Raw genomic sequence first — 13,753 nt, forward strand, 5'->3', positions numbered from 1 at the left:
CATCCCTTTACCTAAGCTTATTTCAGATGGGTGTTTGTCACTTCCAATCAAAGGAGTTTTGACTAGTAAAGAAATGGGTACTGGAAGTGGAACGTTCCCACTGACAGCCCCCCATAGGGAGTTGTTAGGATGCTGCCATATGGAATTGGGATATTTGCCATCTTTGTTAGGTGGTATGAAAATCAGTCGGTTAAAGAATTATCAGTTGTCTGCTAAACTCTGCATTTTGTGAACTCAGAGCATTATTCATAAAATAGGAACATTAGGTGACCTGATAGAAAATGTCAAAATATTTCCTACTTCTAATAAGTTATTGATTTTGGCTCATTTGATATCAGATAGAGAATAGCTGGGTAGGTTTACAGCTTTGTTTAAAGAATTAATTTGTTTCTGCCTGTAGTTGGCAATTTGAACCACTGAATCAGATAAGCAAGTGCCTTAAGAATACAGCCTCAATATTTGTTAGTGCATTGATTAGGATATTGGATGTCTGGAAGGATTCAGAAGAATCAGAGAGACCTGATGCTCCAAGATTGCTTCAGCAACTCTGCTCTTGTATCCTTGTGTCTGGAAAAGTTGAAAATGCACATTTAGATGAATAGTGAAGTGGAGACAGCAGCCACATGGTAGGAAATATTAGCTTTGCCCTACTACTCCAGCCTTTTGTTCTTCAAACTTAGAGGCAGAGGCCAATAAGCTAAGAGTTAGAGAGATGTGCAGAGTCCTCAGATTTGATACTGAGAAACTGATGCTACAAAGGTAAGATCCAAATTCAAAAATGAAACTTTGGTAATTTTTCTGGTATTGGCTGCCAGCAAACTGAGTCTGTGTGTCTTCTGTGCCCTCCCCATGTAATCAATAGGTCTGGATGACAAAGGACTTAAAATAGTTGTACTGCAAGAAATGTTCAAGCTTGGTAAACAGAGACCTGTGGTTGTTTGTTCAAACATTAAAGCAGCCCTTAGTCCACATTCATGATCCAAATAGAAATGAATTACTCAGGTGGTATAGTCTTCTATAATGAAATCCTCCTCAATTTTCCTCTTGGTTTTGGCACTAATTGACACTGGCCAAAGGAAGTCTTCCCAGGTGGGTAGAACCCAGGGTGGCCTGAATGACTGGTCAAGGAACAAACAGATATCAATGAGAGTGAGTGATCCAACAGAATCCAGAGGACACTCTGTCCTGGTGACTCAGTATCACGTTGCTTCCCCGGCCCTCATTAAGAGAGTCTTCGTATCCTTTATTTTCGTGATCTTTGGATAATTAATATATTGGGTAGTTATGATTTGGTGCATTATTTATCATGTAGGCTGCAAAATTTCAAGAAGTCTCAGTGAGCTATGTTAAAGAGGAAGAATCAGCATTCACCAGACAACTTGGCTTGAAAATCACTGGCATCTGGAGTTGGCAGCTGGATGGGGATTTAAGTTTTCTCCTATTGGGAAACTATTGACTTTGGATGAAATGAAGTAATTTGTGCAACAATAATAATAGCTAATATGTATTAATTCCTTACTATATGCCAGGCGCTGGTCTAAAGCTTTGTGTTCATGAGTCATTTAATTGTCCCAACTATCCTATGAAGTAGGTTCTATTACTGTCTGCATTTTACATAGGCAGTTAAGTGCCTTGCTTAAAGTTGAACTGAGAATCTATGGTTTGGGTTCTTACCTATTATATTGTATTTCTTTTTAGGTAACTTACCTTACAGGATTTTGCTTTTGTTCCCCCTCCTATCTCCTACTACTGCATCTTCTTGGCAGCCTACTTCCACCAATATTTTGAGGTGCAACTGACATACAACAGCCAGTTCAAATTGATGAGTTTTGACATATGTTTACATCCATGAAAACATCACTGCACTTCAGATAAGAAGGAACATATCCATTACTCCCCACCCACACTTTTCTCATGTTGCTGTAATCTATCCCTTTCCCTTTTCACTCCAATTTCTAAGTGATCATTGATCTCCTTTCTGTCACTATAGATCAATTTGCATTTTTGAGAATTTTATGTAATTGATAGCATACAGTATATATTCTTTATTTTCTGTCTTCTTCCACTCAGCATAATTATTTTGAGATCCATCTATGATCAATAATTTGTTTTTATATGTAACTATCATTTCATTATATGACTGCTCCTATGTATGGTGGTATACATCACAGCACAATTATAACTGCTGTGAACGTTTATGTCCAAGTCTTTATGTAAATATGTTCTTTACATAAATATCTAGCAATGCAATGTCTGGGTTGCATGGTAGGTGTATGTTTAACTTCTTAAGAAACAGCTTAATGGTTTGCCAAAGTGGTTGTTTTATTTTACATTTTCACCAGCAGTGTTTGAGAGTTCCAGTTGCTCTGTACCCTCACCAACACTTGATATAATTAGTCTTTCTAATGTTAGCCATTTTAGCAAGTATGCAGAGGTATTTCATTGTGATTTTAACTGGTGTTTTTCTAATGAATAATGATGTTGGACATCCTTTCAGTGCTTGTTTGCCATCTACATTTCTTCTTTGCTTCTTCAAATATTTTGTCCCTTTTATCTATATTTGGTAGTTTCATTTTATTATTATTATTGGTTCTAGCTCTTCCCTTTGGAATTTGCTTCCTTTTCTTGAAGAGGATATTCTACAAATTAGAACACATATGAAGGAGGTACACATGGTTTAGTAGATAGGGCACAAGTTTGGAAATGATCAGGTATATCTGGACATGAATTCTAGCTCTGCTACTTGATAAATTATGTCACCTTGGGCAACTCAGTTAATGTTCCTAAGCTTTAAGGTAACTTGTCTGTAAAGTGGACCTAGTGAACCTACCTCCTAGTATTTCTATAAAAAATAAGTGAAACACTCTTCTTTAACAAATGTAAGAATGATTAGAATCCCTTCAATGCCAGATATTCATGTAAAATATCTGGAGTGGCATCGTGCTTATTATTTCCTATTTTCTCTCTTCTTCCCTTTTGTACATACAATATATACACTTTTCTTTTTTTTTTCTTTTTCTTTCTTTCTTTCTTTTTTTTTTTTTTTTTTGAGATGGCATTTTGCTCTTGTCGCCCAGGCTGGAGTGCAATGGCATGATCTTGGCTCACTGCCAAGATCACAACCTCTGCCTCCCAGGTTCAAGTGATTCTCCTGCCTCAGCCTCCCCAGTAGATGGGACTACAGGAGTGTACCACCTATTAAAAATTAATTAATTAAAAATTAGCATGCCTGGCTAATTTTTGTATTTTTAGTAGAGACAGAGTTTCACCGTGTTGTCCAGGCTGATCTTGAACTCCTGACCTCAAGTGATCAGCCTGCCTTGGTCTCCCAAAGTGCTGGGATTACAGGCATTAGCCACCATGCCCAGCCTTAAATACACTTTTTGAAAGAGGTTTATTATACATAAACACGCCTGACACACCCCAATAATACCACACCCCAATACTACCTGCTGTGGTACCAGTCTCTCACCAGGGATTCAGGAACCCTCTGATCTGAGGCTCCTCTTCTTTGGACATCCTGTTTTTTCCCACTGCCCTCATCTCTTTCTGAGTCCCTCCTTGTTTATATCTTGCTCAGATAGAAAACAAAAACAAAAACAAAATGGTCATTTAAAAATGTGTGTTATTTTTTAAAGCAATGGTAGAGAATTCCCAGTCTCTCTGTCCGCAGGGGCTTAAGATACAGATGGTCATCAACAGCTAACAAGAAGGTTTGTTTCCCTCCATTGTGCAAAAAGCTTAGTAGTAGCTCTCTGGATCTCTACTCTTTCCCATGAGTTTCCATGGGAGCTGAGCTGCCTTTGCTGTGTTCTTGGTGGGGGAAGGGCAGGGTTGGGAGACTCGGGCAATAGCTATTGCCCCTGGCTCTCTGACAAGAAAAGAGCAGCCTCCAGACAGGGTTCAACCTGAAAAAAGGCTCCCCTGCTGTGCGGGAATTATTCACTCTAGGTTATGCTTCCTGTGCAGTAACATCAAATATTCCCGGTGGCTGCAGAAGCTCAGGATTTGACAGCTTAACTGTTTCATGCCCAGTCTGCATGAGCTACAAAACCCCCTGCGATACAATGCTGTGCATGTAATGGATGCCCTGTCATGGTGGTTTTCTTCCTCATTCTGATTTCCACCCTCAAACAGGTATTGGGGCCATCTCTTGATGTTGCTCTGTGGTTGATGTCACTGAGGTTTTATATGTGTCATCACCACAATCCTCCCAGGGGCTACTTCTTCATGCCTTTAATTCCTGTGAGGCTCATTCCCTGAGACCTACCCATCCTGGACGAGCCCAACAGCTGGCTTTGTAGAAGGGGCCAAGGGGTCCTTGAATATCATAGTCTCATTTAAAACAACAACAAAAAGAATGCATTGTCCTCCTAGTGTTTTGGGGCTTAGGCCTTTTCCGTAGAATTTTGGTATTCTCTACTCTGAGGAAATATTGTATTGAAATATTGTATTGAAAAGGTCAGTGAGATATCTGAGACAGTCATTTCTCTCACTAAGTGGAAATCTAGTTCCTTTCGTGGAGAAATTCACACACAAAAAGGCATAGATTACAAAGGGCACAATGGAAGGAGAAGTTGCATTAAACCCAGAGTCCTGCAAGATGCCACAGAAAGACTGGCTTAGACTCAAATGCTAATAGCCCTGCTGATGAGCATAGACTACATGAATACACAGAGACTGCGAGGACAACTTATGCACTCTCTCTCCAGCTGGCAGGAGCAATCTTCCTGGAACAGCTCCCTCCTACCTCCCATCCTCTCTGTGCTTAAAAATTTCCGGGAATCTTACTTCCTGCCCCAAACCTTTTCAGACAAATGAATGGATTGAGAAATTACCCTTCACAGAAACTTCAGTGCCTTACCTTCAGACAAAATAACTAAAAAACAAAACAAAATATTAAATTAAAAATTTTTGAGACAGGGTCTTGCTCTGTCACCCAGACTGGAGTGCAGTGGTGCAATCATAGCTCAGTGCAGCCTGGAACTCCTAGGCTTAAGTGATCCTCCCACCTCAGCCTCCCAAGTGGCTGGGACTACAGGCATGTGCCACTGTGCCTTGCAGTAAATTAATATTTTATAGAGCAAAGTGGGAAGACTAGAAAGAATACTAGACAGAGTTCAAGGCACATCCAGAGAGTGAGGATACGAAAGAAGACTTGCTGAGGGCTGAGAAAGTGCCAGGCCGTCCCTATACTAGGCCTAGTCTCACACATCTTCCCCTTCAACCCTCATGACAGTCCTTTGGAATAAAGATTATAATCTTCAGCTTATGAGTGAGGGGATAGAGGCTCACAGAGTTTGGAGAATTTGTCTCAGATAACAAAGTGATTTGTACATACCTAGGATTTCATCACAAGTCTGTCTGATGTCCAAAGCTCATGGATTTTTTCCTGCATGCTTTTTAGCAACCCCTCTGGTCTCCAGCTATGTGTGCGTCAGACCCTGAGGCTGTGCTAGGCCCACCCATACTTGTTTTCTCCATTTTTCACAGTTTTTCTGAAGAGACTCATAAGCTGGTTGGAGCTACTCCTTGGGGAGATGGAGTTTCCCCTCTCCTCTCCTGGACTCTTGACAGGTCCCCTGATGGTCATGGGCCCTTGTGGAGGACAGTACCTCCTTACCATGCTCCCACCATGAGGAGCAGGGTCTGAGTCTTCCTGTTTCAGACCTGACACTGCTGGTTCCAGTCATTCCTTCAATCCCTATTTTTTGTTGTTTTGCTGGTGGTGTGTATGTTTGCTGGTTTGTTGGTCTGAGAGCAGCTCTGTACTCAAATTTCATTTGGTGAATGAAGATAAATGACCTGCCCTGAGTCCACTGACAAGCCCTTCTCCAACTTAGGTTAGTGGTCTGCCCACTTCTTTTTTGTTTGTTTGTTTTTGAGATGGAGTCTCCCTCTGTGGCCCAGGCTGGAGTGCAGTGGCACGAGCTCAGCTCACTGCAAGCTCCGCCTCCCGGGTTCATGTCATTCTCCTGCCTCAGCCTCCCAAGTAGCTGGGACTATAGGCACTCACCACCACGCCCGGCTAATTTTTTGTATTTTTTAGTAGAGACGGGGTTTCACCGTGTTAGCCAGGATGGTCTTGATCTCCTGACCTTGTGATCCACCCGCCTCGGCCTCCCAAAGTGCTGGGATTACAGGCATGAGCCACTGTGCCTGGCCAGTCTGCCCACTTCTTTAAGGGGTTCATTTCCCAGAAGGCTCTCTTGGCAATTTTGAATAAGGGGTTCATTTCCCAGAAGCCCGTCTTGACAATTTTGAATACTAAGAATACCAAGATAAATGAGTCACAGTCTTGGACTACTACTAGTTCCCAATAGGGTGAGGGAAATAAGTACTATCATTCAGTGTTCAATTCAAGAAATGGGAGCCATTCTAGGTATTTCAAGCAGAAAGGATTTTAACAGCGAGATTGGATGTTTATAAAATCATCCCAAGGGCTGGAAGAGTGGATTGTAGGCTCTAGCAAGGACTTCCAGAGACAGCTACTACCTGTGATCCAACAGGAAGGGAGAATGTAGTAGCCCGAAACTGTTGAACTACTGAGTTTTCAATTCTTGAATCTGTAACATACCACATACTTGCATTCTAAGAATCAGAATTCCAGCATAGGAAGCTGTTACTGCTGCTATTAAAACTAACTCTTGACGATTGTAAAACTGTCGATTTGTTACTAGAATATGATGCAAAAAAAAAAAAAAAAAAAATTCATGTCTCCACAACTCTGTTCATCAATAGAAAATACCTGAAGCAGCAAGAAGCTTTGCTTTGCTTCATATCCTATATGTGTGTAACTGTTGGTGGAACTTAATTTGCATCCAGAACCTTATCTGCAAGGAAGTCTGGAAAATGGACTCATAGTATAGAAGATGAGAGTGGATATTGGGGGAATATCTAACAGTGTCTGTCACAAACTTATGCACACTATGTAAAGCATGGTAGGTCACAAAGAAGGAAGAGACCAGTTCTATCTGGAGATTCAAACAAAGTGCAGAGAAAACACTCAGATTGGGCCTTGAAGAATATCCCGTAGAAGTCTGCCTTAAAGAGGGCTAAAGGACATTTAGGGCAGAGTAAACTTATGTGTTAGACAAGGCAAGCATAGTGCACCTAGAACCATCCTGCACTTCCAGACAAGAAACAGAAGGGAGAAAAAGGAGCAGAGTGAACAATGCTATTTGAGTGGGGGCAGGGCCCAGGTCAAGGCAGGTCTCATATAACATGCTCAAGAGTCCAGACTTTCTCCTAAGTGATGGGGGACCTTTGGAAGGATTCATGCAGAAGGACAACAAAATGAGATGGTGTTTTAGTCCATTTGTGTTGCTATAAAGAAGTACCTGAGACTGGGAAATTTCTTAAAAAACAAACAAAAGCACTTTGAGAGGCTGAGGCGGGCGGATCACGAGGTCAGAAGATCGAGACCATCCTGGCTAACACAGTGAAATGAAACCCCATTTCTACTAAAAATACAAAAAATTAGCCGGGTGTGGTGGTGGGCGCCTGTAGTCCCAGCTACTTGGGAGGCTGAGGCAGAAGAATGGCGTGAACCCAGGAGGCAGAGCTTGCAGTGAGCCGAGATCATGCCACTGCACTCTAGCCTGGGCGACAGAGTGAGACTCCGTCTCAAAAAAAAAAAATAAAATAAAATAAATAAATAAATAAATAAATAAATAAATAAATAAAAGGTTTATTTGGTTTATGATTCTGCTGGTTGGACGACTGGACACCTGATGAAAGCTTCAGGCTGCTTCTATTCATGGTGAAAGGCAAGGAGGAGCCTACATGTGCAGAGATCAAATTGCAAGAGTGGAAGCCAGAGACAGCAAGAAGGGAGTGAGCAAACTCTTTTAAACAACCAGTTCAGAGCGGTAGTAAGAGAGCAAAACTCATTCACCTCTCTCCATGCTGGAGAGCATTAATTTATTCATGAGCTATCCACCTCCCTGACCCAAACACCTCCCATTAGGCCCCACCTCCAACATAGACCTCCAACATTGAGGATCATATTTTAACAGGTTTCTGGGGACAGACATCCAAACTATAGCAGATGGGTTTTAGAAGGGTCACTCTGGATCCTGTCTGGAGGACGCATTGAGAAGGGGAGAAATCAGAATAAAGGGAACACTTGGGAGGATATTGCCATATAGTAGACTAGACATAGTACCTAAACTAGATCTATGGATGTTGGGATGATGTAGGGAAGTCCTGGAATAGATCAGGAAGTTGACTCAATAGGAGTCAATCAAGCTAAAGAAATTGGGAACAGTTATTGCTTTTATGCTATGCACCAGACTCTATTCTATGCACTTTGCATGTATGAACTAAGTAGGTTCTATTGTCAATCCAAGTCTACATATGCAAAAACTGCAGCACAGCTCACAGCTGGCAAATGGCAGAACCAGGATTTGAAACCAGGTAGTCTAGTTTTACAAAACAAATGCTTACTTTGCTCAATCAGTTCCTCTGCTGTTAGTGATAAAATCTGCTTTCCTGTACCTTATGAATCTTCATCCCACTTATTAATTCTGGTTTGGACCAGAATCAGAAGTTTTTATTTTTAACCCACAAGTTCATGGATGAATTTCTGCAAATCTAGTGAACCCTGAAATTGTAAAGAAATTTTAATGATTTTTTAGCATTTGTGTATTGTTTACTGGGAAGTGGTAGAAAAGCTTTTCAACAGATTCTCCAATGGGTCTTTGATCTAAAAATACACTTGTGAACACTGCTTTAGAGCAGTGGTTCTCAAAGTGTGATCCTGGAGCCAGTGGCATCAGCATCTCCTGGGTATTATTACGAATGTAGGGCCTATCCCAGACCTACTAAAACAGAAACTCTGGGAGTAGGACCCAGAAATCTGTGTTAATAAGTCTTCCAGATGATTCTGATGTGTGCTCAAGCTTGATAACCACTGCCCTAGAGCAAGCATAAACATGAATAATGTGGCAATAGGGTCTGTTCACTGGCCTGGGTGAGACATTCATAGTGGATGTGATATCAAGGAGGGGAGAGCAAAATCATAGAAGGCTGAGATCTTCTTTGGATGCTCTCAGGAAGGAAACACTGAGACATAAACTTTGAACTGAGCCGATATTTTGGACAAGGCACTCACGTAGGACTTCCGTGGAGCTCAGAACAGGCATTTCTGGGAGATGCTGAGCTCTTGACTTGCAGCTTAGAAGATGCAACCTGTAGAATCATGCATCATTCCCCAATCCCTCAGAGGCTGGCCGTTCCCCTCTCATATACAGTTTCTTCTAGGGCTATAGTTTAGATATCTTGTTTCATCCAAGGTACACAGACCTCTAATGACATTTCACAGAGGATACTTGCCTGGACTCCCAGGGCATTTAGTATCACTGACACCCTAACCACTCACTGTGAGGTGCCAGGGCCCTGGCCCATACATTTGCCCGGCAACACAACAGCTGTGCACTCTGTGTAGGATTCATCCCTGCAATGCCAGTCTTTCAGCATCTTCCTTGAAACACAAAAAGGTCCAGAAACAACCTGCAGTGCTTGGCAATGGAAGTGGTGAGGATCCCTGTGCCCTACTCCCTTGCAGCCTGTCCTCTCCCAGGATCCAGGCTCGGCCTCTTTCTTTCTGCTAAGTCACAAAGCTAGAAAGTGCTGAGGGTAGGGAGAGAGCCTGTGCCTGCTGGTTGGCTTGGAAAGGTTCTGGGAATTCATTATGATCTAAACAACTATTCCAGTTATTCATGTGACTCAGCCCCTGAAATCAGGATCTTCCTGTGTCCACAGGGCCGGGTGTTGCTGACTCAGTGCTGAAGAGGGCACCTTGTCAGCCCTCCTAGGCTCCCAACTCCCCCTCTCCCTCCCCTTCATCCTCAGAGGACACTGAAGGAAAGCAGATGCGTGAGTAAGCTTCTCAGCCTGTTCAGTTTCATTTTTAAACAAGCAACCAACCTCCTCCCATTCTAGCTTCTCACCGCACACATCTGTCAGTCTTCTGTGCATTTTGGTGGGGAAGCAATCACAGTCACTTATGCATCATGCATTCACATATGCATTTAGCATAGGTTTAGCCATACCTACTGTGTGTGCAGCTGATTGCTAAGGGCTCAGATCCAGAGATAGACATGGGCTATATCTGCCCATAACATTCAGGGGTCTAGTGGGGAAAATGCATTAATGGACATTAAGGATGTAATGGAAAAAGCCCTGTAGCAGAGCACTTTAGCTCTATAGAGAGCTTTGAGATTGCTGAGCTGCAAGTGCCAACCCTTTTTAGGTGTCTGGCATTCCTCTTCAACAAGCAGCAAAATTCATAGAGTGTGGTTGGGAACTACTTCATCTATGAGAACTAGAGAGAGAAGAAAATTCCAGGAACCAACATGGCACAAGAGAGGGCTTTCTGGAAGAAGGCTGAAGAAGGCTGAAAGGGTGTGGAGACTAAAGTGGCAAGTTTTACAGTTTTCCCCCAGGGCCCTTTCTTTTTTTTTTTTTAATATCTACAATTTTTATTTGTAAATTTGAAACACGTAAAATTGGAAAGGAAAACAGGAAGAGAAAAAAAATATATGTATATATATAACCTAGTGTAATAGTTTGAGCATTTTTTGTATTTGTTTTTGTTTTTTGTTTGTTTTGTTTTTCCCTGAATATCTCCTTTTAGGTGAATTCCATCCATCCAGTTACTCCACTGCAGTACATCATACCTCTCTAGATTTGCAACACAGATGATTTCATGAGATTCCCCTTCATCACTGTCTTGAGTTGTTTCCACTCTTTTCTCCATTACATCTTCAATCTTTGTTGTTTTATTCCCCAGTTCCACTGGCGGTAGAAGGTGGGGGGAATCCTCAATATATGGTCAAAAGTAGATAAGTGGCAATAAAATTAAGAGTTAAATTATTTTTTCTTAAACATAGAAGCAGTTTTCCTATTGTCTTTTAATTGCTAGTTGGAGAAATTTTTTTAATAGTTTCATTCTTGTCCTTTTCTTAAGTCTGATACACACTATGTACTAAGCACGATGGCACAATTTTCCCAAAATAGTAAACTGCTTGAGCTTTCCTTCCTCATTTGATGGGGGAAAAGTGGAGTGAAAAAAAGAAAGATCACATCCTGTTGAATGAAAATTGAAGAAAATATTACATGTATAGTATCATATCTCATTAACTACTAAAAGAATACACACGCACACACACACACACACAGTAGGTACAGAAAGCTTAAGTAGCCTCACTGAGTGTGGCTGAGCCGAGATTAGGGCCTGTGTTGTTGCCACTTACAAACTTACTGTACATGTAGGTACGTAACGCAACAAGATGCTCAGATCCCATTTTACAGATGGGAAAACTGAGACTTGGAGAAGTTAAGTAACATCTCCAAAGCCATACAAATAGTACGTGAGGTGGCAGGCCTTCAGACCCAGGTGTATCTGAATTCAAAGTCTGGGCCCTTTCTGCCACACTGTGCTGTTTTTGTCTTTTTTCTTTCCCTTTTTGAGACCAGATTTCATTTCTCCTTAGGATCTAGTCTGAACCTCTATAAACATGGAATCTGATACCATTGTCATCCAGGATTATGATTTTAATCCATTGCAACATTAGAATTAGAATGCTTAAGCTTAGCCCCAAGCATACTTCCTTATATTTATTCATTCATTCAATACATTTATATTGAATATTCATCTGTTTGTGCCAGACCCGGGTCCCAAGAAAAGAGCAATGAAAAAGACAGGCAGGCAGGGTCCTTTCTCCTTGTGGATCATTGAGCATAACAGGGAGAGAAAAATGTGAAGTAATAGTTACACAACTGATCAGTTTATTACAACTGTAGTAAATGGTATTATAATGATAGCTACACTTCCATTGTTTACTATGTGCCAGTACCTATCCTAGGCAATCTACATATATTAACTCATTTCATTCTCATAGGCATATGAAGGAAGCAGAGAAATCAAGGAAGGCTTCTTGAAGGAAGTGTCAGCTCAGTCTGGAAACAGAAATTATATTAAGGAGAGGGAGTTGGGGAGTGGTCTAGGACTGTGCTGGCCAGGTAATCCTTAGCTACGTGAGGCTATGACACATTTGAAATGTGGCTAGGCTGAATTGAGGTGGGCTATAAATGTAAAATACATACTAGGTTTCAAGACAGTACAGAAGAAAATATGTATGATAGTGTGTTAATTTTTTATGTTGATTACATGTTGAGATGATATTTTGGGTATATTGGGTTAAATCAAATATGTAATTGATATGAAATTTACTTGTTTCTTTTTACTTTTCTTAATGTGGCCACTAGAAAATTTAAAATTAAATATGTGTCTCACATCATATTTTGATTGGACAGTGCTGCTCTAGAAATCTGGGAAGCCTCAGGGAGCAGGTATGTCAGAACAAGAACCCAGAGGAGGTATGGAGAATGATGAGACAAGATTTAAAAAAAAATGCTGAAAGCAAATATGAATTACCAACTTTCTAATCTGCAGATCAGAAAGGGTCATTGCAACCTTTGCAAGCCCCAAATCTGAGAGGCTGGGGCCCACCGACTTATGAAAACAGTATCATTCTCAAAACAAGCTCCAGCTGTGAGCCAGGGGATGGTTAACGGCTGTTTTTGAGGCAGATTTTGTAGATGGACGAGGCAAGAATCATTAGGGCAAAACAGTAAATCAAATTGGAGGAACATCTCAAGGTAAAAGTCAATCCTTTAACAATGGCTGGGCCAGCCCTCTAACATCTTCCTGCCCGCCCCTTTACCTCTCTAGTCTCATCTCCTACTCAGCGTCTTCCCCATCCCTGCCCCTACTCCAGTTACAATGGCCTCTTTGGTGAGCCTCAAACACACCAGGCATGCTCCTGACTCAGGACCTTCACGCTGGCTGTTCCCCCTGTTGGAAACACTCTTCCCCTAGCTATCCTATGGCTTACTATCTTAACTCACCTCATCAGTAAGGCCTACCTGACCATCTTATTTAGAATTGCAACTCCAATTGCACTCCTTTACCCTACTCTTGTTTTTCTTTTTGTAACTGTTACTACCTTCTAACATATTCAATGATTTACCTTTTATTGTGTTTACTGTTAATCTCCCTGTTAGGAAGTATGTTCTCCAAAGACAGAGATCTCGGTTTTATTTCCTTCATTATCCCCCATACCAAGACAGTGCCTGGCATAGAGCACCTGCTCAATCAACTTTGTTTTTTGAATGAATGAAAGTGTCAGTGGTGATGCTCAGGGCAGGTTTGGTCAATGGACAGGCATCCTCTGTGCACCCTCTCCTCTCCTGAAGAAAAGGACTCTTTTTTCCTCTCCTGCAGTTGGATTTAACTAACCTCGCTTCCCGTTCAGCTTTTACTACTCAGGGTTCTGCCCTGTTCTGGATCCCACACATAGGCTCCCAAGAGAGTAAAAGAAGCAGTGAATGCAGAGGAAAACGCCCTGGATTGGAAGCTGGGATTCCTAGGTGCCCTCCTGGCTTAGCAGCAACCCACCTGTTTCCCCAGCTGTCAAGGGTTCCAGGCTCAGTGGGAGGCTGAACAAGGTGCTGACCGAGTTCAGAAGAAAAATGAGGGGAAAATCTTTACCTAAAGGGCAGTGGCTCTCCAGTGATGGTCCTTCGACCAGAGGAATCAGCATCACCACCCTAAACCCACAGAATCAGAAACCATGGAGGGAGCCAGCAACGTGTTTGAATACAGCCTCTGGGTGATGCTGATGCACTCAAGTTTGAGAACTGCTACTCTGGGGGAAAGAAGGGACTTTGTTGGAGCCTTAGAGGC

This window comes from Pongo pygmaeus, chromosome 1, assembly GCF_028885625.2.
Source record: "Pongo pygmaeus isolate AG05252 chromosome 1, NHGRI_mPonPyg2-v2.0_pri, whole genome shotgun sequence".
NCBI classification, from domain to species: Eukaryota; Metazoa; Chordata; class Mammalia; order Primates; family Hominidae; genus Pongo; species Pongo pygmaeus.